Source organism: Anser cygnoides, chromosome 5, assembly GCF_040182565.1.
Source record: "Anser cygnoides isolate HZ-2024a breed goose chromosome 5, Taihu_goose_T2T_genome, whole genome shotgun sequence".
Taxonomy (NCBI): Eukaryota; Metazoa; Chordata; class Aves; order Anseriformes; family Anatidae; genus Anser; species Anser cygnoides.
Window position 1 is genome coordinate 51,705,162 of NC_089877.1, and position 23,980 is coordinate 51,729,141.

The 23,980-nt window shown below is 39.1% G+C and overlaps 1 protein-coding gene across 7 annotated transcripts in view; it reads left to right on the forward strand.

Moving 5' to 3' along the window:
- TUNAR (TCL1 upstream neural differentiation-associated RNA) overlaps window positions 1–23,980 on the forward strand; it is a 161,682-nt gene that overhangs the window by 38,405 nt on the left and 99,297 nt on the right. The window contains exon 2 of one of the 7 annotated variants that reach the window (XM_066998304.1): window positions 1,844–2,020. The exons of the other annotated variants lie outside the window; for them this stretch is intronic. The gene's annotated coding sequence lies outside the window, so the exon portion shown is untranslated. The remainder of the gene's footprint in view (window positions 1–1,843; window positions 2,021–23,980) is intronic. 7 annotated transcript variants of the gene reach the window in all.

The following is a 23,980-nucleotide window of genomic DNA, read 5'->3' on the forward strand; positions in this document are numbered from 1 at the left end:
TTGCACTAGTTGAGATTTCTCCAGTCATTGGGCTGAATGTACAGGGGTCTAGGTTAAAGAGATGGAAAAAATGAAAATGCCCAAGAGAGTTTGCTGGGTGGAAAGTTTATCTACACACATAGATGAGGTTCAAGGTTTTACATAGGCAATTTCAGATGAACTGTATATTACTGGCTATTAATACACCTCTTCTATCCATTTACTTAGTGCCCATGCCTTTGGTACATGGGATCTGGATTCCTAACCCACTTTGCTTGGTTTATTATGCACTGTTGAATGCTTTCTGTGGTTTTTATATTCACTTCAATGTTTCAGGAAAGGAAATAATCCAGGATATTTTTTCCCTTGTCTATTAAGTTATTTGTGTTGATAAATTAATAAAGGAGGTTTGAATGGGACGTGATAAGGTGGTGTTTTGTCAGAGGTAGCAGAGCTAAACTGTATCAGCTCCAACTAAAAAGTTGGGGATTTATGTATTTAATTTTGCAAGTGTGATGGGCACAGACAGTGACAAATGGACCGTGTTAAATAATGGTAGCTCAACTGGACTCCAAAATAGGGGTGATATTCTCTTCCCACTTCCCACTGCAAAGTGCTTGTGGTCTGTAATGGGAACTATATTATACCAGAGATGATTTTTCTTGGTGGTTCTGAATACAGGTTTATTTTCCTATTGAAGTGGTACTTAGTCATGCGAAATGTCTTTTTGCTTGAGTTCAGCCGGCTATTAGTCACCTCTCCTTGCAGCTTGCTGGCTTTATGTCTACGTCTGCATCTCTGGAGGTGAAAGATGCCACTGCCATGGCTGGGAAAGCTCTCTGTCAGCTCATGAGGTGCCATTCCTACTGAACATTCGGGGCTTGCTCTCTGCCAGTCACATCACACACAAGATGAAGCTACAGTTGGTAGGAGGTTGTTGAAGACGAGCTGCCTGAAATGGAGAGTTGGGATTAAAGTGTGTGTGTAGGTGCAGGAGTTGCAGGAAAAAAATATTTCCACTGACAGACGTTTCTGGGTTAGATCGGGGGTGCTTGATCACCAATAACTCAACCTGTTCTCTTACCTTGATGCTCACAGAATGGCAAAGAAAGAATGTACCAAATGGTTTAACACTTTAACACCAGCCAGTCATAGACGATGTCTAGAAAAACTTAAAATCCTACTTGCCTCGATGATTTCCCCAAGCAGTTATTTCCATTAAAATCTTCCACAGTAATTGTAACAACTCAAAATTCTGTAAGAGTTTTTACATATTTTTATGATTTAAATTGCGGCCAGTGAGAAGCTGCTAAGCAGATTTAGTTGCACAGGAACAACATGAACAAAAGCAAGTTTTCATCTGCATATTAGGACTGCCTGGTTTCAACCTAAGGCTGGAGCTAATTCTTTCACATTTTTCATATTCATGACTCATTTTCAGTTGAAGCTGCCTGATAGAAATTCAAAACTTGCACTGTGTTTAAGCATATGCAGTAGTAAACAACTTACGTCAAAATAGTAATTAAATAATTTCTGACAATAATCTCTGCTGAGACAGACATGGCACTGTAAGAAGCCTTCTACCAGTTGTTCAAGCAACTTGTGGTCTTTTGTTCCCCATTGGGCTGGCCAATTTTAATTGGGGACGGAACACCAAGAGTTTTCTTGGTCACTCATCACACCTAGGTATGAGGGTGAAGCTGGAGGTTGCCTTAGGCTTGCCTACAAGGATGCTTGTCAAGAGCCCTCTCATGAGGCATCTTTCAGTTCCTTACCCCAATTTGTGAATTGTGCGAGTGAACTCTGGTTCATTACTTCTCTCCTCCACTTGGAAAGATGCACTGTACTTTTTCTTTCTTCACAGAGCTTTGCAGTCTGTATCTTTGGAGGAAGGGGATGAAAGCAAATAGTACGAAGTATCAGAGCCCTGTTCATACTGGTGAATTAGGCTAAAAGCAAAATTCCATCTTTGGATCCCAGCACAAACCCCAGGGGAGGGAGCCCAAGGTACCTGGTGGAAAGGTGGCAAGCGAAGAGAAAGGTAGGAGCTGGCAGACTGGAAATGGTTATTTCGGGTATGTGAGTTTTGTGATGCTTAAGTTATTCTGCCTTGTTAAAAAGAGTGAACTATAATGTGGAGAGTTGTTTCAATGTAATTGTGAAGTCTGGACTAGCTGGGCTCATGTGCTTGGGGTGACTTTATCGCTTTAATGTACAGCAGTAGCTGCTGGTGTTGGAGTGAAAAAATTTGCAGAGTGAAAGAAAATGAAGATAGGACACTGTGTAGAAATCTTGCATTGTGGAGGCCATTTGGGGATTTCCTCTGTGGAAGACTGTGCTGCTCACAATGCTGCAGCCTCCTGCTGCCAGCCACGACAGAGGCTGCTACTGAACTGGGAATGAATGCTGGGGCAGGAGCAGCTCCTGTCCCCAGGCTAGTGGCAGTGTGCATGGGACATTGCCACCCAGCAAGAATTGACAGACTAAAACTCAGTTCAGTGAGACTGTAAGAAGGTTAAAATGAAACTGGTGGACTAAACTAGTGATTAACTGTCTAGATGAAAGGATTGTGAAGCAATATTATATAACGTTTGCATTCCAAAAATATTTTAGTTGATGTCTTTTTTTTTTCTTCTTTCCACGTGTGTTTGTTTAAATACTTGCTGGCAGGCTAAATTTTTTATGTTTGAAATTGGGGTTTCTTGATTTGGGCCTTTGACCACTGTTTTGGAGGCAGCCCAACATCTAGTTAAGCCTTCATTACTGCTAGTGGAAGGGACTGAGGGATATGAACTTGTAGGATATCCTACTTCAAATTAAGTGATGGTGACTTTTTTTTCCTTGCCATGAATAAGGCAAGCCAATAGGGAACTGTGGTGTGTTCTGAACATTTTTTTTTCCTTAAATATTGAGATCAAGGAAGCTCCCCCAACCATTTATAAGCCCTTTCTACTTTTCACTGTCTTCCTTTCTGGATGTTAGCATTATTATTAGCTGATCACAAATTTCAGCAGTGAGTTAGCGTGACAGTGGCTTAGTCTGCAGGAAGTAGGTCAGGGATGCTCAGCACTCTGCAGGACCCTTTTTCACTCCTACTCAGGGAGAGAAAAATCTGAGCATGCAAGAAGCTAGAGGGATGATAAGTCTGTCTGGAAACAACACTTTCACTGGTTTGTACTCTCTGACTGGTCAGTCAGTGTGGTGTAAAGTGTGTGATTTGAGTGAAATTTGGTATTGGGAGAGACAGGAGGAGGTAGTTCTGCTTGCATCCTTTGTCTGCGTCCATCCACCTGTTAGTGAAGTAACATTGCAGATCTGAAAATGCAACAGACACCCACGATGTGTCTGTGTATGTTTGAAAGCTATAGATTTATTTTGTGAAAAGGCTTTTCTCAGGTTGAGAAGCTGATGTGCATGTAAACAGAGGCAGCATTTTGGAGTCCTGAATATCATCTCCAGTGGCACCAACTTGTTGCAGCTTTTGCTGCCCAAGCAATGGGAGGCATACAGCCTTAGGTTCAAATATCATCCTTCAGTAGAGAGTACTCCTGGAACTCATCTGTCATCTTCCAAAAATACTAATAAAATATAGGGAACAAGAGAAAACAAAGGCATCATTCTTTACTTGGTATACTTCTCTGAATTTCCACTACTGTCTAACACTTTATCCAGCAATGGATCATCCCTTGCTTGAGGCCCTTCCACTCCAGTGGACTTGTAGTATGAAGCCCCGTGCAATGGAAATGTCTGGGCAATTGGCACTGAACCAGGGCATTTCCTCATAAAAGCTGTCATGGAGCCTCTCGGTTTATCTGTTGCCATGGGGACACCACTTACTTTCTTTGGAGAAATTTTTGGGCAACATGCAATGTAAGCAGGTATAGCTTTAGATGGCTGAAATTTAAAATAAACTTATTACAAAGCTACTTTCTTGTGCTTTGCTTGGCAAGCTAAGGCATTATTTATTCTTCTGTAGTACAAGCTCCTGGCAAAAACTATCTAGGACTGTGACTTCAAAATCTGGAGACTAACGAATTACTTCAGTAAAGATTTCTGTGTGCCATTTGACACACCACAAATTGCTCAGCATATTTAATCCTATTAACGGAAGCTGAGAGATGTGATCCTTTTATGCTTAGAATCAACAAATGTTGCAGCTCAAACCATGCTTATCTCAAACAGCTAACTAAACAGGCACTGAGAACTGAATCTGATGGTTGGCTCCTTGACTTGCCAAAATAAATATAGATAATGCCATGTGTTCGGAAATGGCCAGAGTGAAATCCAGCTGCTGTGTTTTTTTTTTAAAGAATCACTAAAATGTTTGTTTTTTCTTGTATAACTCTAGGCTTGTTTGTGGTTTCTCGCTTTTTTTTTTTTTAAGGCTGAAGTATTAGCAACACTCTCACTTGCTTAATTAATGCAGAAGCTTCCACTTTTTTTTCTACCTCTAAGTAAGATGGAGACCCTGCTATTGGATGAGCTCTAATATTTTAAAGAAAATTATATTCCTTAAAAAATAATATATTAAATACTAACAAGGTTACAATGTCAAACACTCAAAATTTAAGGAATAAAGTTATTATTCCTTAGGTGTCCAGGGCAGTTTCTTTCCAGCACTGCTGGGCACTCTTGCTGGGAGGCAATCTTCAATTAACTGTGTGTGTACACTTTTTCCCAAAACTTGATAGTAGTCCTTTGATAAGAGCTTTCATGTATAACCTCTTAAGGATTTCAAAATGATTAATTCCTTGTTCTTCAACTGTATGATATCTTCCATTTTGTCTAAGGGCGTAAAGAACAGAAATGAGAAATTATCTGTGGAAGAGCTGTAGAAGGAGATGGTACACCTCCCTGCTTGGATACAGCAGAGGAACAGTGAGAGACAGAGATCTTGGCTTCCCCTGGCTTGAACAGGCATGGGCACTGATGTTTTCACCCCAGCTCCTCAGACGTGTTCTTGTCTCCTTGGCCTGTACTTTTCATCATGACTTTCATGGCTTTTCTCCTTTCACTCCTTTAGACATTGATCCCAGTCTTGCCTCACTTCCATACCAATCCAGAGTTCCTAAAGTTTCTTTTAGGATGTTTTGTGCTATGTGCCCCTGCCTCCATGCAATTCCTGTTCTTGTTGTTTTACAATTGATATTTGCAGGTTTCAGAAGTTAAAATGAGCCTTTGGACTCCTTTTCAATTGAGCGATATCACCCTCCTCTAAGAAATAAATATCCGTAGAGGTCAAACATAATTAGCGTTGCTTCTTCTACTTTGAAATCTCGAACCCTAATGAAAGTAAAACAAATACTATAAACAATTTGGGTGATACACTTGGTTGTTATCTTAGTGGTTTTTTTTGTTTGTTTGTTTTTTTTAGGCAAATGTTATCTACATAATTAGGGAATATACTAAGAATCATAGTTCAGGTTGGAAAGGACCTCCAGAGGTCAACCACTCCAATGCTCTGATCAGAAGCAAGCCAGACTGGATCAGGTTGCTCTAGGCTATGCCCAGTCGTGATCCTGCATGCCTGGAAGCCTGTGGATTGCTTCAGAATTTCTGGGACACCCTAGGCCTGCTGAAGACTTAACTGTGACTCTGCTTTAATGGGGTGAAACAGGATACCCGAATGAGTTTTGGAGTAGGTAGAGGGGGAAAAACCACAGGTAAGCATAGGAAAGCGTACTGCAGCTTGTTCTCAGAGAAAAGACAAGAATAAACCTTAAATAAATGAAAAAAGTGGGGATGGAAGCCTGTGTGTTTTTTTTTTTTTTTGGTAGGTGTTGTGATTTTTCAGGTGAAAGTACCTGACTCTGTAGGTCACGCATCATTGCCAAGGAATTTCATACCCTTCCCAGAAAACTTACCCTAAGCCACTACTGCAAGCTGTGGGTATTTCCTGAAGAGAACCCACAGTGTTTCTAATGCCTTTTGTTGCATGTGCTGCGAGTCTCCCATGGTGTGATGTAATGCAACATGGCATGTGGTGTTATAAATAGAAGGATGAGATCTTGCAAAAACCTGCCTGCCAGGCAAACTCACTTTTTTTTTTTTTTGAAGGGTTTTCTAAGCTCTTAACTACACTCCCTTTTTCCAAAAGGTACCTTTTGCTCTTGCACCCTCCTGCTCAGGTTACCTGGGTTGTGTTAGAATGGCTTTTTCTTCCAGTTTCTTTCTGTTGGTCAACAGCTCAACAAAGCCTCCGTAAGGGCAATGTCTTGCTTCTATCAGCTCCTGCCTCTCCTTTAATCCGTGCCTATGCATTTCTAATTTGCTTGTTGCTATGGGCAAGATGTTAATTTTAGTAACCTTGTGTAATTACTCTGAAGTCACTGGAGTGACATACTCATGTACAGTATATCACCAATCACAATCTGTCCTTGTGTTGTCTTAATGCATTTTTTTGCTTGTTTTCTAACCCCCTGCCAGTAAAATCAATCTCTGTGGCTTTAACAGCAATGCTACTGGTAGAATAATATTCAGATGATGTTTTAAATAGGCTGTGGAGTCATAGTTACCAACATGACGATGCATGAGCAGATCCCTAGGCTTTCTGGCAGTGATGCTGCACTGCAATTTCATGGTCTCCAGCTTGTTCTGTGCTCTCCAGAAGAGTGCTGGGTTACTATATTTATACTGATCAGTTATAAATACTGCTTACCAGCATTTATTTCTAGAACTGTTTGGGTTTACAGGCAGGCTTCTCCTGTGTGCCTGACCAAGAACAGTGCCTTTTAGCTGTATCTTGCATAAGAGCTGAAGGTCATATATCAATTGCCGTCTAGTAGTCATTAGTCTAAAACATCAGCTGTAAAGCAGGACTAATTGGGACCCCCCTCTTTTATGTGTTTCATATTCTAGTTTGGGACATAAAAGGGACAGAAAGGGCCTTTTTTTTTTTTTCCACAAGCAATTATTAGTAGTTGACTATTTGCCTTTCTTGTAGGATAGTGATATATTCTTCTGTGCTTCTTTGAACACAGTGTCAGAAATCTAGTGTCTTACCTGTAGTAGTTCAAATTCATGTATAACATGCCTGCAACTTTGACATGGTGTGATTGTTGCAAAGCATGTTGCTTCTGTTGAATAATGATAATAAAACAAATCAAACAAACCAACAAGACAAACAAAAAAATCCAAACATATTGTAGTACCTCTTCCTGATGTCTCAACAATTTCAGCCAACAAAGGGCGTGTTCATACAAGAAGAGAGCACTTTGGCATTTGCTACCTTTTGGTGGAACTATGCAGAAGTGTGCATGCAGAAGCAACTGAGGTATTTTACAGAGGAGAGGCTGTATCAGACTTCACATTGTTTCCGAAGTGTGAAGAGGAGCAGTCAAATGAACCAACAAATAACTGGCTTGTTTATTAACTTTCCACTGATAGTGAATCCATACAAAGGAAAACATTAAGCAGGGAAAATGTTAGCACATGAATGCCGCAGCGAGTTGAATCTCCACGCATTGTGTTTGGCTCAGTAATTTAGGCGAAAACAAAACAGATTCTGCCTAAAGCAACACAGCCCTTGTTAAATTTCACAACTCATGAAACATTTGAAGTGCTATAGTGTTACAAATTAAAAGCATGTTTATATGCTTGATTAGACGCAGATTAGAGAATAGTGAAGTCTTTTTTATTTACTCTTGATCTTTCCACCTATGTTGAAACATGATCCTTTATTAAACCTTACCTGCTGTTGTGCTGTCTTGCCTCTGGTTTGGGGAGTTCCCATTTGGATCTGCTGCATGGAGTGCCATTTTCTTTTTGTCTGCTTTAAGGGATGTTCTTCAAATCAGAATTTCTTCTGTCTTAATTTGTTCTCTTCCAGTTGCAAGAATTTATTTCTGTCCATGCTACAGAAAAGCAGTTTGATTAAGTAATGAAAACAAATGTTGCTCTTCCAACACAGAATATTTTTCTTCTAGATATAAACTAATGTGCTCCTAGAAGCACTAGGCTGCTTCTGAATATAAACGTTGTGTACCTTATCAGAAACAAATGGATCTACTGTGGGCTGCAATCCAACACATTCTGGACTTCAAAATTTGTACAACAAATTATGGATTTCTGCAACTGTTTAGTTGATAGCCAGGAAATAAGTGAGGGGGAGAACCAGGTGCTACAGTGTTGTGTTTTTTTTTTCTTTAATTTCCCTTATTGGAAAGAAAAACACCTCATAAAAGTACAAATACTGTAAGAAAGTGCATTTGCTTATAAAACCTATGTAAGTAAAGGACTCTTAATCACTGGTATCTTGTCTCTCATTGTTGACTGATAAATGTGAAGAAGGGACTAAACGAGCCAAGTGTGTACTTGTGTTTTTTTTGAATCCTTAATATTTATAAAAAATGAATTCTGTATTTGTGATCACATTGAAGCCTGGCTTCTACAATGCAATGGAATCTGAAATTAGGCATGGCTTTAATAATCTCCTGGGGTGAAAGAGTAATTCTGCTAATTGCCTTGTAATGTGACATAAAGAACAGTGGAAACACTTATTAGAAAGGCGTGAAGAAACTGAACACCACACCTTTGATAGAATCCAATAACAGGAAGTATCTGAGGTGTCTTAAGATGTCTCTAAGTTCTCCTATCTTCTGAACTACACCACTGCTTGCCCTTAATTGTGCAAGAAGCTGGTACTGGAAAGAAAAGAAGATATATCTGCAGATGGTACAACGATTTTGGATCAGTCAACTATCTCGTAAACTATTAAGACAAATCCTAATGAAAAATTTTGCATCTTTAAAAAAAAAAATAAAATCTGACACTTTTATAGGCTTGCTCTTCTACAACATTACTGAAGGATACCCTTGTACTGCAAATCCAAACCTAGGAGCTTCACAGCACAACTTTTTTTTTTTTTTTTTCCTTCTGGAAACACATTATTCCTTATGGTACACTTGTTCTCTTCTAATGTGTCTGGCTGCAGCCTGCAGTAAAGTGGCTTCACAACCCCTTTGAGAATGCTGGAAATCTACAGATGAATAAAAGAAAGGAATTACTTTAAAATCAAATGGTGTGTTTGGGACAATGCAAACTTGGGAAATCCATTCTCAGTCATCTAGGTTGATAGAGACTCCAATGCATAAATTTTCTTGGAGGAAAAACAATTATGTAGTGATGAAAAGTAAATGAAGGAATATAAGGCTGATGATATGTAGTGGCTATTTCATGGTTTTACCTCTGAACCATGGAGATGGTCAGAGGTTATCTTTTGCAAAGAAACATTATGGAAAGGGGGATACAAAAATATTGTTAGGAGCCATCTCTTGGCAAGTGCTAGCAATAAAATTCTGACTCTTCTGCCTTCTTTTTTTTTTTTTCTTCCCCTCTCCTGTTTCTGTACTGAGTCCCTGGTCATGCAGTGACAGCAGTGGTGGCAACTGCTGCAGGAACTCAGTATGTTTGTGTTTTAAGTGAGGCTGTTTGAGGTGTCAAGCATGACTGGCTGGCTGCCTGTGTCTTCATGGTAGTTTGCCTATGTACAATTGTGCTGTAGTTTTTTTTTTTTTTTTTTTAAAGCTTTATTAATAGGGAAAGTCTCCATACTTGATCAAATGATAAATGTTAAGGACATATTCTACACCTTACTACAGTACACATGGTCAGCATCCTTGAAGTAAGTGATGAACCAGAAAATTTTTCATTTCTTAAACCATGGTGTACATTGCAGCTGTGTAATGAAATTTATTCCTTGCAAAGCTTGTTTGAGAGCTGTGTTCTGGGATTTGTGTGCAATTCTTTCACAGTTGTCCTTCAGCTTAATGGTCTTGCAGTGCAGCTGAACTCAGCATGGAGTAGACTTTCTTTTGCCTATAGATATCTTGAACACTGGAACAACTGAGATGTGAGCTTATGTATCTGTCTGTAAGCAGAGAGGTGAAGTGGAGTGTGTCTCTGCTCCAACCTGCTCCACACACGCCAGACTTCTCCCCAGTGGAAGTCAGTCTCCCACTACCTTTGCACAAATATTATAAATAGGCCAGCTATACTCAAAATAGTTCTGATATCAGAATAACCTTTCTATCAAGATTATTGGGTGCAACTGAATGAAACACACATTAGTTTCTTTTTTTAACAGTTTCCTGAATTTCTTTAGAAATTGTTACTAAAGGAGCAGTTGTTTTATCATCCTGTAGATTCCTGATAGAAATAATTAGCTTCTCTCACCAAGGAGAATCAATGCAATAAACTATTCTTGAGACCTATCCTGCCAAAGATAGGTGTTTAAAAATGTTCTCTGCATGAGTAATTGTTTTCTATGTTATCTGGAGAGAGAAATAGATTTACATCTCAGAAACAATTGCAGACTGCTAAAATTGCCCACTTTCAAAAGCCAATTATTTTTTTTTCCTTTTTTCCACCTAAGAGTTCAATTTTGATATGGAAGCTATCTTGAGTCACAGTGATACGGGGTCAATCTTATCAGAATACATTTTCTGGTCATTCATCACTGTGCTGTGTGGGTCTTGACTTCATTCCCCTCTGCCTCCCCTCACTAGAAACATGTCCTGCCTACTTATTTTCTTAGGCTTTGATTTTATTTTTTGTTATTTTTTTTTCTTTTCGCTATAACTCTCACACCAAATTTGGATGAAATTTCTTTAGTTTTCCCTGCTTCTCCTCCCAGAGTAGGTTTTTCCTGTGTCTGAAACTTCCCCTTAGGTCTGGCAGTGCTGCTCGGGGTCCTGGGGTTTTAATGGTAGTCTGGGAATTACAGTTCACATTCTGACAGAAAGCCAACGAACCTGCTGGAGGATCTACTGGGGATTTGCCCTGTTAATGAAGGCTAACAGGATGGTGGCTGGTCATCTGGATAATAATAATGTCTACTCCTGGTAATGAAATGGGCCAGTTCTTGTGCTTTTCACCAGTAAGGATGGGACTGTGTTTCCTTCAGGTTCTTTGTCTCCTTTGTAGTTTTTAAGCATGGGAGACTGAATGTTGAACTGGGCTGGTGATTGAATATCATGAATGTTTAGTTCAAAGGAAGACCTTGCTAATGTTTGACTTAATGTAAAATTTATTTTGTGCCCATACACCTATAGGATATATAGAGTTGTTGTTTTGATCTGTGCATGTGCTACCTATAAATAACTTTGAAAAAAATGGTTAAATGCCTTAACTACTGTTTGGAATTACAAAACTGAGTACAACAAAAGTTCAAATGGCTTCTTCATCTCTTATGTACAACTCAGAACACAAACAAGTTCCCAGGCTTTGCTCACAAGAGACCAAAGAGTAGGTAAAAAAAACAGAGGAGGAGAATGCAATACTTTTATGTTCTTTAGCTCTAGACAAACCCACCTTGGTTAAACCAACAGAAGAAAAATGAAACATTAACTTCAAGGGTGGGGTGGGAAAATCTGGAGGTAGATTTGTTTAAATAGTTTTAATGAGAGAGATAATTTATTAACAAAAAAAAATAAATTTTGTTTTATTATACTTTATTATATTTCTGCTCCTCTATTTGTGACTGTGTGCTTTTGATAGGTGAGGTCCTTTGCAGTAAATAAATAAAGTACACAAATGCCCATAAATATTAGTGCTGGATAATGATTTCCATATGGTTAAAATAAAGGAGTATTTTTATCAACCCTTTCTGCTTTCAGTAAATATTTGCCTCCTGAGATGTTTACCATGGCATTTAATAATTTAAAAATATTACACTGTTAAGGACTTCACTCAAGGCTGACATTACAATAGTGAATACAGCAGTATAGAATAGATGATGATCTCTGCTGAGCTTTTCTCCAAAAAGCCAAGGTAGACTAATAAAACCAGGCAGCGAATAGGTAAATGATACAAATGAATTCCTGTTTGAAGCACAACCTGTGCCAGGAAAAGAGTAAAGTGTTCTTCTAAAGTATTTATTTCCTGCTTCATTAACTGCTAAGGGAACAGTCTTCATATGTGCAACTCCAGGGATTTTCTTCTAGATATCTCAAGTAAAAATTTCAGTGCTCTTTTATGCTTTTATTATGTGTCATATGTTAAATGCGATCAAATACAATTTTACATTCATATTTAAAATATTAACTAGAGACTGTTCTTTTGTTTATTTTTTTATTTTTATTTTTTTTAAATCTAGAATATCTTTGCTCAACAGGTGTGTTTGAGAGGCCCTGTGTATGAGGGAACTTTCCCTAGTATTGCTTTTTGAGGAGGGATGCAGCATTGACTTCAGTGGAGAGGAGGAGAATGTCCCAAATGGCCTAATAATTGCTTTTGAAATTCACTTGTTCCAATTTTTGATTTCATTTTTCCTAGTATATCTCTAGCAGATGTGGACACTAGTGGAATTCATCTGGCAAGGCAGAATCCAATTGTTATATTTTTTTCCTGCTTTTAATATATGTGCTGCTTCCGCAAAGAAAATGGTGAGTGAGTAAATTTTAGTGACTAAAGAGATACGTATGTGTACAATCGTAACACAGAGATGAAGTTTATGGAGCTATAAAAGAACCTTCTGAAGGAACAAATAATAGGAAAGGAATACACAAACTGTCATGGCTTGTTATGAGTATAGCTGGGGAAAGCTTCCCAGTATCAGCTGTAAAAGTAGGCAGTGAGATCTGCCCAGATTACTGTCTGACATGTTCCTACAGGGGAGGAGGATGGTGATGGAAGCTGGGCTCACTTTTAAATAAGCACGCATACAGTCGGTATGGAAGAGATTTTGATGAATTTGTTTTAAAGAGAAGTGTGCTCATAACAGTGTGCTGTATTGGAAAACTACATTTTTTCTTGCCCAGATGGGGGCTGAATCCTTTTGGTGTCCTTTAGACCACAATGAGTTGATTTATGATGCCAAGTCTAGAAAATTATGTAGCATTTAAAGTCTCAGAAATCCCGGGACAATTTAATCTAAGAAAAGACCTGCTTGTGTAAGATGGAATTATTAAATGATTGTTCTTCCAGACTAATTATTAAATTATGTTCTTCCAGGCTCAAATATATGGTGGAATATACTTGAGCAAACAAATAAATAAATAAATATTGGTGACATGTCCACAGTATCTCCCACTATCAAAATCCTGGAATCCTATGCAGACACTTTCCTGAGCGTAAGACACTACCTCATGCACCATACGTTATTTCAGAAAGTAGGTAAACCCAAAAACTAAAAAGCCAAATCAAAGCAAACAAAACATCAAAACCAAAACCCTTGCACAGCAGTACTCTCATTTCAAGCATAACTTGGCTTCTAACATTTGTTATCATCATATCCCTCTGATGTTTGCTGAGCAATCGAGTAACATCGCCTCCAAATCCTGTCAGAATTTTCTTTCCTTGTCAGTGATCTTTGAGGGTCATTGTAGAAGAAATTGTATTTGCAGAAATGCTCTGGATCATGTATGTTGTACATTCCCTCAAACACACTTCGTGAAACTTGAACCTTGTTCCCCCTTGAGTTATCAAGCTTTTAATACACATCCCATTTAAACGATGATATCTGGAGTGATTATGCCATCAAGACATGAATTTTGGGCTGTGGGTACTTCCACATGTATGATGTTTTCTGGCAGTCATTATCTGAAAACTTTTTTTTTTTTTTTTTTTTACATAGAAGTCTATTGTTATTACACATCCTGATTTAGCTTGGCTTACACTCCTAAATTTTTCATTCAGTGCACAGATAACATTCGATGCCTTATTGTAAGACATGAAGAGTCCCTATGTATCAAACAAATCAACACCTGTTGAATACACCCAGCTCCTGATATGACTATTTTACTGGTGCTAGACTTGTCATAGTACAAATATAAATGTGTGAATTGATATGGTATGTCTGAAATTACTTTTTTTTTTTTTTTTCTTTTTCTAAAGAATATTCCTCTGGGGCTTTTATGCATGTCTGGTTTCATCAGATTCAGGGGATATGGAAGTATCGCAGTCCTTACACTACTTACAACATTATTTGATTTATAATAGAAGTTTAGGTTCCACTGATTCTTAGTATATGCTAGTATAAATTTAAAAATATCCACGGGGGGAGGGTTCAAACTTTAAATCTGTATTTCAGTTCCATTGCAGCATAAAATTATTAGTAAAATATAAATGTTATAAACTTTCACCAACCCAGAAACATTGAAGACAAATAGTTTGTTTTCAAGCATCTTAAAATAAATAAATTTTGAAGACTTAGGGATGAGATAGTTTTTCTTACTTCTATTTAATGCAAATGATTTTAAAAACAGATATATAATCAAGTGAGTTTGGTAAAGATGAGAACGATAGTACAGACATCAATACACGGTTCTAAAATTCTTTCCTGAAAATCAGGAAAATATATGTTTTAGATAAGCATATCCTTGCTCAGCGGATCTTTCGTGCTTACTAATAGGATATTGGTGAGATACCGTCTCTGATATTGCCCTACTTTTATCCACAGAGGCATCCCAGAGCACATCAGTTAAATAAGTCTTCCAGCTCTTACCTGTTTATCGCTTTTCAGACATTGATTAGCAATTGAGTTCAGTCTCCAGATGTACGTGTGTTCTTTTTGACCTACTAATCTAAGACATTTCTGAAATATTTATCTGGCTTTAGTAAGAATTCTCATGTAGATATTGTTAATTTAATGTGTCCGTATTACAAACTCTAAAAAAAAACAACTTGAAAATATGTGGGATAAGCTATGAAACATTCTCCTAGAATAACAACATTTATGCATAAGGAAAAGAATATTTAAAAGGAAAGAAAGAGTGACCAATTCACACATTTTGAGGTGTGTCGGGAATTTTTAGGAGAATATTCAACAGCATATTCCAGTAGATTTACTGCTAGAAGCTAGGATAAGCTAGAGGGGCAGAATGTTTGGTGATTATATTGAGGTTTTCAGAAATTTTGATGCTACTTTTACCTGGGTCACCATAGGTGTTTTCTAAGATGAGGAGCTCAGCTAAAAGAGTTGAAATGGGAGGCCAGTTTCCCAGATGTTGTAATGTGAAGCTTACTCTGAGTTTTCCTAGGTTATTAATAGAACTCTAAATATATGGTATGCCAGCAGACTCAGGCCTGATGTAGGTGAGTGGTGGGTGGCTCCAGATAAACTGGAAAATCCTCAAGTTTGAACAGAAATTTCTGAAATACTTTCCTTTGGATTTGGTACTTAGCTCTTACATAGCTCTGTTTCTTTCCCTGAAGGAAACTTTGGGACTCACTATATGGAAAAATTATAGGAAGTTTGAATGTTAAAAGATGTAAAGTTGATAACTGAGGGCTCTCTGTGGACTGGAATGTGCACTGTGTCTATTAGCATGGTCAAACAAAAATGTATTATATGCACCTCAAATTCTTAAGTCACCAAGACTAATTTCATTCAGCTTTCTTGTTTTTGTGTTAAGATTGTCATTGATACTCCTCCTAGATGTGGTGGAGAGAGAGGTATTTGATTGATTCTGATAGTGCCTATGAATTGAAACTGGAAGAGCTTATCATTCAGTGATTAGTTTCATTGTAAATTAAATTGTAAAATCATATATTCTTTTTTTTTTTTTTTTTTTTACAATTATTCTAATTGCAAAATGCATCCTACCCCAATGCACCTTGGTCTTTAGTCAAACTCAAGTCTGACCTTGTACATGAGGTACCTTTAAAATGAGAAATGAGAGGGATTTACTAACAGGATAAGACGCCCATTCCCTGCAGCACTGAGTGCTGGAGGGCGTACTTGGGGTTGGATAGTGGAGAGGAGCAGTGCTTCGTGCAGCTCCTTTGTTCCATCATGGCCATATGTCAGACCTGATGACCAGAGTGCTCCTTGCCAGTAAGCACAACAAAGCATCTGTTCATCCCCTGGCTGAAATCAGCTGATAGTCAGGCATGGTGGAGTGAATCGTGATGAAAGTCAGACACGTACACACAGGTACAACAAACAAACAAGTAATTGAAAAGTTTTAAAACAATCATTTGGCTGAGTGCAGCTTAAGTTATAAAGCTTCAAATTCTTTTGAAGGGAATTAAAGTTGGGAAGGGGAAAAATATCAAATTACCAGTAAGAGGAATGATTATGTTAATACCTTGTTGAGCTTCCAAGCATACCCTGTGGGATCTCGATGTTTACAGAGCACTGATTAAGCTCTTTCTCTGCTAGGTACTTATGTACTCAAAAAAAATAATAATAAAAATAAATAAAAATCAACACAACTATCTTCCCTGAGCCAAAGCTTCTCAGTGCTTGCTAAACAGCACAGATGGAGAAATTTCTGGGACGGGACTTGAACTGAGGAGGCTAAAGAGATGGAGGACAGGAGTGGGGGAAGTCTTGATCACTTAAGAGGTCTGTGTCAATACTTGTTCTTTTGATTAACTCATAGAATCATAGAATATCCTGTACTGAAAAGGAACTAGCAAGAATCATCAGGTTCAACTTCTTGCTCCACAGAGGACCACCCAAAAATCAGATGACATGTCTGAGAGACGTGTCCAAATGCTTCTTGAACTCCAACAGGCTTGGTGCCATGACCACTGCCTTGGGGAGCCTGTTCCAGTGCCTGACCACCTCCTCTATGAAGAACTTTTCCTGATATCTAGCCTGGTACAATACCATAGGCTAATATTCTGCAACATTTCCTTCAACTTCTCTTCCTTTCTGTGTATAATCTAGGCCACGGATTCATATTTTTGTGATCTGAATACCATAAAGACCTTGTGGCATATGATTAAATAGCTCTAATTCCTGCTAGGCACAAAGACGCTTGTTTTGCACAGCTTTAAAGTCACTCCTGGAAGCATGGCAATATGCATACCTTCCCTTTTCAGGCAAATGCATACTGGATGCCTATAAGAACTCTGTCAGTGTTACAAGTGACCCTGAGCAGCTGGTAAGGGAGTTTTCGGCAGAAGCTCTGCTAAACCTTTGTGGGTCTTTGTGGCTCTCAGTCCAGATGGAATCTGCAAAACATTCAGTTGCCAAACTCAAATAAGCCTTTAGTAAGCATGCATAAACCAGGACTTTTCTACGTTTGGAAACAGTGAAAACTTTGGCAGTTTTTCCTGGAAACAGGAAAACTCAATCCCCTTCCAAAATCAAGCTGTTTCTTAAAAGCAAGCAGATTATTATTATTACTTTTTTTTTTTTTTTTGAACAAGCAGAACTTCCAAGTGTGTCACCTTCAAGGAATGTAGTTGATGGTTTTTTTTTGTTTGTTTATTTCTTACTTGTGCTCTTTCTATCTCTCTCTCTTTGAACATGGGCAACAAACAGCCATATGATTTTTCTGAGAACTTGCCAAAATTCAGGCCAAGGCAGGGATTCACTGGGGAAATTTCAGTGGCCCAAACAGATGCAAAAAGTGGACTCTGTGAAGGGATGTATGAGATACAGGCAGCACAACGAGTACTGCTTATACCGCATTGATATTGCCTCTGAAGATTAATGGATCATCTATTATAATATTTACACAAATTAAATAAGCAGCCCTCTGCAAGATGTGAGCTCATGTCCATGAAATGGGGCTTTTAGGACTTTCCTATATGCGCAGCCACTGCTGGAAACCTCGTGCCCTGCATAAATGGTAGGTTCTCCCATTGGGATCTTCCAAACCAATCCTGATCTTTTAAAAATATGCAAGCTGTAAAAGCAGACGGGAAAACCCCTAAAAGTCTGATCTTTAGCAGATCGTGAGGCAGCTGGTATTCATAAATATTTTATGTATCTCAGTGCACTGACACAGACTAGACCGCCATGTGCCATGCTGGCTGTGAAAGCTAGTTGTGTGATGTAGTTGGGTTGTCATCTTGGGTTAGGAAGATGGGCCTTCCTGTGCCATGATAGTTGGATTGCTCCCCTGGGTGGGCAGGACCCAATGTAGAAGAGCCGTTCTGGGCTTGGGATGAGATCTGGGCAGCCAAAAGAGAGGCTTGTGTGTCTTCTGAGATGCACCATGTTTGTATGTGTGGTAATATGTCTAGCGGGTCTGTGACCAGACCCCACAGTTGGCTGCCCCAGTGTAAGAGGATTTGTGAGCACCAGTGATGGTAAGGAAGTTTTGGAGACATGGTGAAGATCTTCTCTTAGGCTGGAGTGGGAGTCTTCTGGGGATATTGCCTTGAAGACAAGATACACACTCGGTCTGAATGTGCACTATGGGATTCAGCGTAGTCAAAATCTGAGATTTCTCAGCATCTCTTCAGGGATGCATGCTTACAAATAAGGAATAGGGAGACCTTGTCTCTGAATTGTGGCTATTATCCCTTCTCTGACATAAAACCCATTTATTGAAGCAAAATATACACGTTATAAATGTCTTCTGTGGCAGTATTGCTTATCTTTTATTTTTCTTCTGTGTGTACAATTGTACCAATTTCCTGTACTCATGGGACAGTGATCTGCCTGAAAATTACCTGGCTGTTCAGGAGAGCTAGTCAGACTGTCTGATGTAGAAATAACACTGCTGCCTAGAAGGAAGGGGTATGCCTTGCTAATCTATATAATTACCAAATCTAGATTTCATCAGAAATATCAAGTAGCAAGCTAAGCAGAGTTCTGCCTCCATGATCACTAAGTACAAGTCCAAGCAGCCACCAGCCTGTGTGTGCTGGTGTAGGAACCCCAGGCTTTTCTGGCGGTGCTGTGTGCTTGGGAGCCCTTCTCCAGTGATTCCCAAGGCTGCTCTTGCAGATCTGTGCCCTCCAGTCTCTAAGCATATCTTAAGGGCCTCCCTCGCATTCTGTACAGACAGAGGCTCAATGTGATCCATGTCCACTAACATCAATAGGAGCACTCCAAAATCATTTACCCATTGATTCCTCACCCCACTCGCCTATTCAGTTTAAATTCTTCTAGAGCTATTTTCTTATTTATTTTTATTAACCTAAAACCAGATCAGACTTTATCTACAGTTTGATTGCTTTCAGGTTAGTATTGGCACCTGAATGTAAACAATCTCATGTGTCCTGGGGGCAGGTTTGTGGTATATGTCACCCTGCTAAGCAGTCTCCAACAAGACTAGAAATTTTAAAAAGGCAAATGTAACTGGAAGCAAATATCAGCCTAATTATTTGTGATAACATCTGTCATGTATTTAAGGCAAGCCCCTGGAATAAGACAACGGTTTGACTTTTTTTTCCCCTCCCTTTTTTCTTCCTTTTCTCATACTGTTCTTTTGATATTCTTGACCCCTGTGGTCAGAATCAATGAAGACGTTGGAATTCCATGAAAAACACTGAAAGAAATGTGTAGTTAAAATTTCCTGTCATCACTGAGATTCTTCTGTAGGTTGACTTTTTCCTTTAGGCTGATATAGTTCAGGTTTTATGGTAAATCTCACCTGGATGGGTTCGTATCCATGCACACATCAAAGCATCAGCCTGAAGTGGTATTTTTTTGGAAGCCTTTTATAATGAAAAGGAGGCCATGCAGTTTTATTGCCACTACCCATTGAAGCATGGATCCATCAGAGCCTTTTATCGGGAGTTTACAAGTGCAGCGTTACAAATGAGTTTGCTGGCAGGAAGCTGACCCCTCGCTGTGGAAAGCAGAAACTAGTTGTATAATTCAAAACACTGACGTCTGGCCTGCTGGGATTTCCACCTGAAAAAAAGGCTGTCTGAAAAGGGCTCGAAGCAGATAACAGTGGTACATGCAGAACGACAAACCCTGCCTGGCAAGCAAAGCTCGGTAAACACTCACTTCATCAGAGCATCCAGACCTCCGCGTCGTGCTTGGAAGTTTTACCTAATAAGCTCCGCTTTTCAGCAAGGACTTGCTAATCGTTTAAAAGTCAGCATAGAGCACTTGCCATCTGGGATGGGAACTGGCATAGCCACATCTGCATAATGGTCTGCCAGCGCTGATAAGCCTTGCTCAAAATCAGGGCTTTGGTAGCTCAGCAGAGCACTGTAGGGCTGCAGTGGTCCAGACCTTCGCTGCCTCAGAAATGAGTAGTAGCTGGGGCAGAGAAGTTTGAAAAGGTCAAAATGAAATGTGTCAACTCTTAAAAGGGTTGTCCTTTATTTTTAAAGCAAGGCATTTGGGAAGATAAATCGGATTTAAAGGTTCTGGGGATGTTACTAAAATTATCCTTTCGATGGGGAAAATTTGGGGGTGAAAAACATCCGCCAGCTCTGATGTAGAATTGTAAGAAAGGGAAATATAGGAATTGAAGGGAAACTGGAACAGCAAATGTATTTCAGGAACAAAATAAAGACACGAGAAAAGGAAAAAAATAAAACCAGGCAAAGTGAAAACAGCATAATGTGGGGACAAGCTTTTAGGATTAATAGATGTAAACTGAGGGAAAAGGCTTCACAAATTATATTTTTCACCATATAAATAAAGGGCTACAATGTACAGGAAAATTGAGAGGACCACCTTCACGGGTGGTAGAGCCAACGTGTAAGTCTATCTGCTTGCAGGGCACATACCAGTGAGATACATGGAACTGGGGGAAAGCTTTTTATCTTAGAGCCAGAAAATGTTTTTCTGATAGCCAGGCCTCAGTTTTTCAAGGTTTCATAACAAATAATCAAAATTGAATGAAGTTTTTGGCTGGGAGTTGGCTAGTAAATTCTAAGAAAAGATGATGGAATAGTCTGGTGCTTCTGACCTTTTCCATGTGCCACCATGCCTAGGCTCTGAATAAACTGCTGCACCAGCAAGCCTTGGCACAGTAGCTCCTGTCTGCTTACAGCCAACCCATGGATAAAGGTTCGCTGGACCTTTGTCGTGCAGGGCTGTTGGGCTGCAGTGCAATGACAGGTGTTGATGATTAGCATCAGAAATAAAACTTTGATGTTGTTTCCTCACTGAAAAAGGGCATGTGAGTCTGGGAGGAGTATGACAGCATCAAGTTATAATTATTTCTTTCCACAAGTAAGTTGCTTCATTCTATTTCTCCCCCCTTTTTTTTTTTGTAAAAACTATCCTGAGTCAGCATTTTTCTAGGGCTTTTAAAGGCAGATGGGTATTGTAAAAGAACAGCAAGAAAATGAGAAGGAATATAAAACTTGCTTTAAAATGTGTATTTGTTGTTAATGTCTTCCAAAGATGATTCTTATTTTTGTCCACGTTCAGAGACCTCTGGGCAAAGTGTATTTGTCTGCATGTCTCCACATCTCTATGTGCTGAGCAGTACGTGTGATGCAAGCCCAAGTGTGGCACACCACTGACTGAATAGCAATGTCTGTATAATTTTCCTTGCACATGAGGCAGGGATTTCTCATTTCATACATCAGTAGAAGCTTGCTGCTGTAAATCTGTGAATACAGATAACCAAATCCTGACTAATGTGCGTTAGTACAGAGAACTTGGGTGTTGTCAAGTTTTGCTTTCAAAAGTTTCTTCACGGACCAGGCTGTGTGAGGTGCCAAGCATTTCTAGCCTGTGTATTCATGATGGGAGCACCTTTGGATGCAGGTAAGGTGCTTGCTCAAACCAGCTGTCATGTTGCTGTTTGTAGATGGATAGCAGCCCCCAGAGCCTCTGTGGCAGTTCTGCCTTCAACAAGGATTCCGGGTTGGGATTTGAGCAAGGAATTTGCTTTTGTTAATTATGTAAACTGGATCCTCATTAGCATTGCTTCAAGACTTACAGAATCTAATCTTGCAGAAAACAAAAGCAGCTCTTATTCACAGTTCAGTTTAGACCACACCACGTGCTGTAGAAGTGGCCAACACAGATCATCTGCTCCTTCCCCGACTCCTGGAGGCTGGTGATGCTTTACATCATTAAAGCTGCATTAAATTGCACACTTCTATCCTGATCCTGGCATTTCTCATGGGCAGGTGGCATTTGACAGGTTTTCTGTTTCTAGTAGCAAATACCTATATACGTTTCGGTATTGTCAGCTGAGATGTTCCAGGACAAGTAGTTTTGTCTACTGCTTGGAAGAGGTCACAAAGTTTATATCCTGTTTTGCAGGTTAGATATGGGTTACAAGCAGCCTGATATTCGAAGTGTTCTCAATTCAAATGAAGTGGTTTTTTTGTTTGTTTTCCATAGTGAAAGCTCCAGACTTTAAGCTGTGTCTCTATCAGACGTTCCCCTGCCACTGCTCGAGACTAAGGGCTCCCCTCATTTCTTTCTAGCTTTCTCTGACTTCAGCACCACCAAACCTGCCACAGTCTAGCTTTCCAATAGCTCTCTTCTGGGGCAGTGACTGCTTCCCAGCCATGGCATTAGAGCCATAGTACTACAGCTTTTCTTGTAAGCATCCTTTAACTATTCCTCTCTTTTTCAGCAAAGGCTTCTCTTTTGTCTCCTAGTTCTGAATAATTTAGCTTGCCACACTGATTTCACTTATTTGAGCTGTCTCTCCTCTGAAACATCACTGTGTTTCTCTCCTAACAGCCCAGCTATGCATTTGTCAGCTTATCTCATACTTACCAGAATTTCCATTCAGGTACTTCTGGCTTATGATAAACAGGGACTAAGAGAGGAGTAAGAAGTGATTTATTCATGCTGCAGGATGTGTGGTTGGACCGTTCTGGGATATATTTAGCAAGATCATTGATTGCTTTCTGCCTGAGGAGGCAGCGTGATCATTCACCCCGAGGTGTGCATCCCTTTCCATTGGTCAGCCATAAAGACCCTGTGGGAAGGAGCCATGGAAGGGTCTTCTTCTGTCTTCTACTGGGAACTAGTAAATAAGATTGTGCCCTAGCAAATAGTTGGGGCTGGTAGGACTGCAATATTTTCCTTTTGTGTTCATTCCTGAGATTCTTTAACCGCTTCTGAGAACTAATAATAGTTACTTAAATTTACACAACCATACTGAGGTATCTTCTGTTCTGTGCCTCCTTCATATTGTATCGTTGCATAGGAGAGCACTGACATTTTTATCCCCTCTGTATAATCACAAGATTAAATGACAGCTTGATCTTGGAGCTTTCTGTATTTTGAAGGGTCATATAAAGATCCTTAAGAAACCAGCAACAAATTGTATTTGATTACCAGTCAAAATGGATCTCAACTAATGAAAAAGGATGCTTTTAAACTAATTCTTTTTTTTTCCAAAGCTATGAGAACTTTTTTTTTTTTAGTGCACTTGAAATTTCCAGTCCATCCTTCTTCTCTTATCATATGAAAGTAAGCTGTTTTGATTACTTAGGTCTTTCTAAAAATTTCAAGTTATTTTCTTAATTTAAAATGGGAGATGCAGCACTGGGAACGTTTGTGAACAGGAATCCAGAGAATTACACATTTCTCCCAAAGCTTGCATCCACTATGTCATTTTGGACGAAGTATCCTGTGCTTCAGTTTCCCCTATCTATAATCAGAGTTAATATTTACCTTAATAGGAAACTTTAACTTCAAAATCTCAAATCTCTATTGTGTTATTGCTTAGTGTAAAACAAGCTAATACACTTAAGAGGACTCATGTGCATGGAAGAGTTTGTGAACAGACTGTTCACATTGTTCAAATGAAACACTTTAAAATATATATCTACTTTTAAACACACATTAAAATATATATCTACTACATATAGTATAGCATATATATATATATATATAAAAATATATACACATTAAAATATATATCTACTTTTCCTACTAGTGTGGTAGAATGCAAAGGTATCTGCAGGGTCAGAGTTTTATAATGAAAATTACACTGAAATTAAAACACAACTTTACAGTTTACATTATGGCTAGAAAATTTTCACTCTGCTATGTATGATATGGCTCAGAAGGACACCAGACACTCAATGCTTGTTAAAAGTTAAATGACTAAAGGGAATGGTAAGAGAATGCATTGTTATTACTTGGAAAAGAGCCATCAGCTCACACGATACCTTGCAATTAGCAAAAAAGCCAAACTCCTGCCCTTGAGATAATGCGAGGTGGGACATCAGTTCAAACACAAAGAAGAGAGATGACTTCTATCAGGAAGGTGGACAGAGGGCTGCTTTTCAACAGAACTGAGCTTTAAAGATTTCAGGAAAAGGCATGATGTGTCTGAGGGATAAGAAAAAATGCAGTGGGTTTTGATTGTACAAAGTTTAATTTGAGTTAATCATTGGGAGAGACCTTCAAATGCGAGGACAGTGAAGT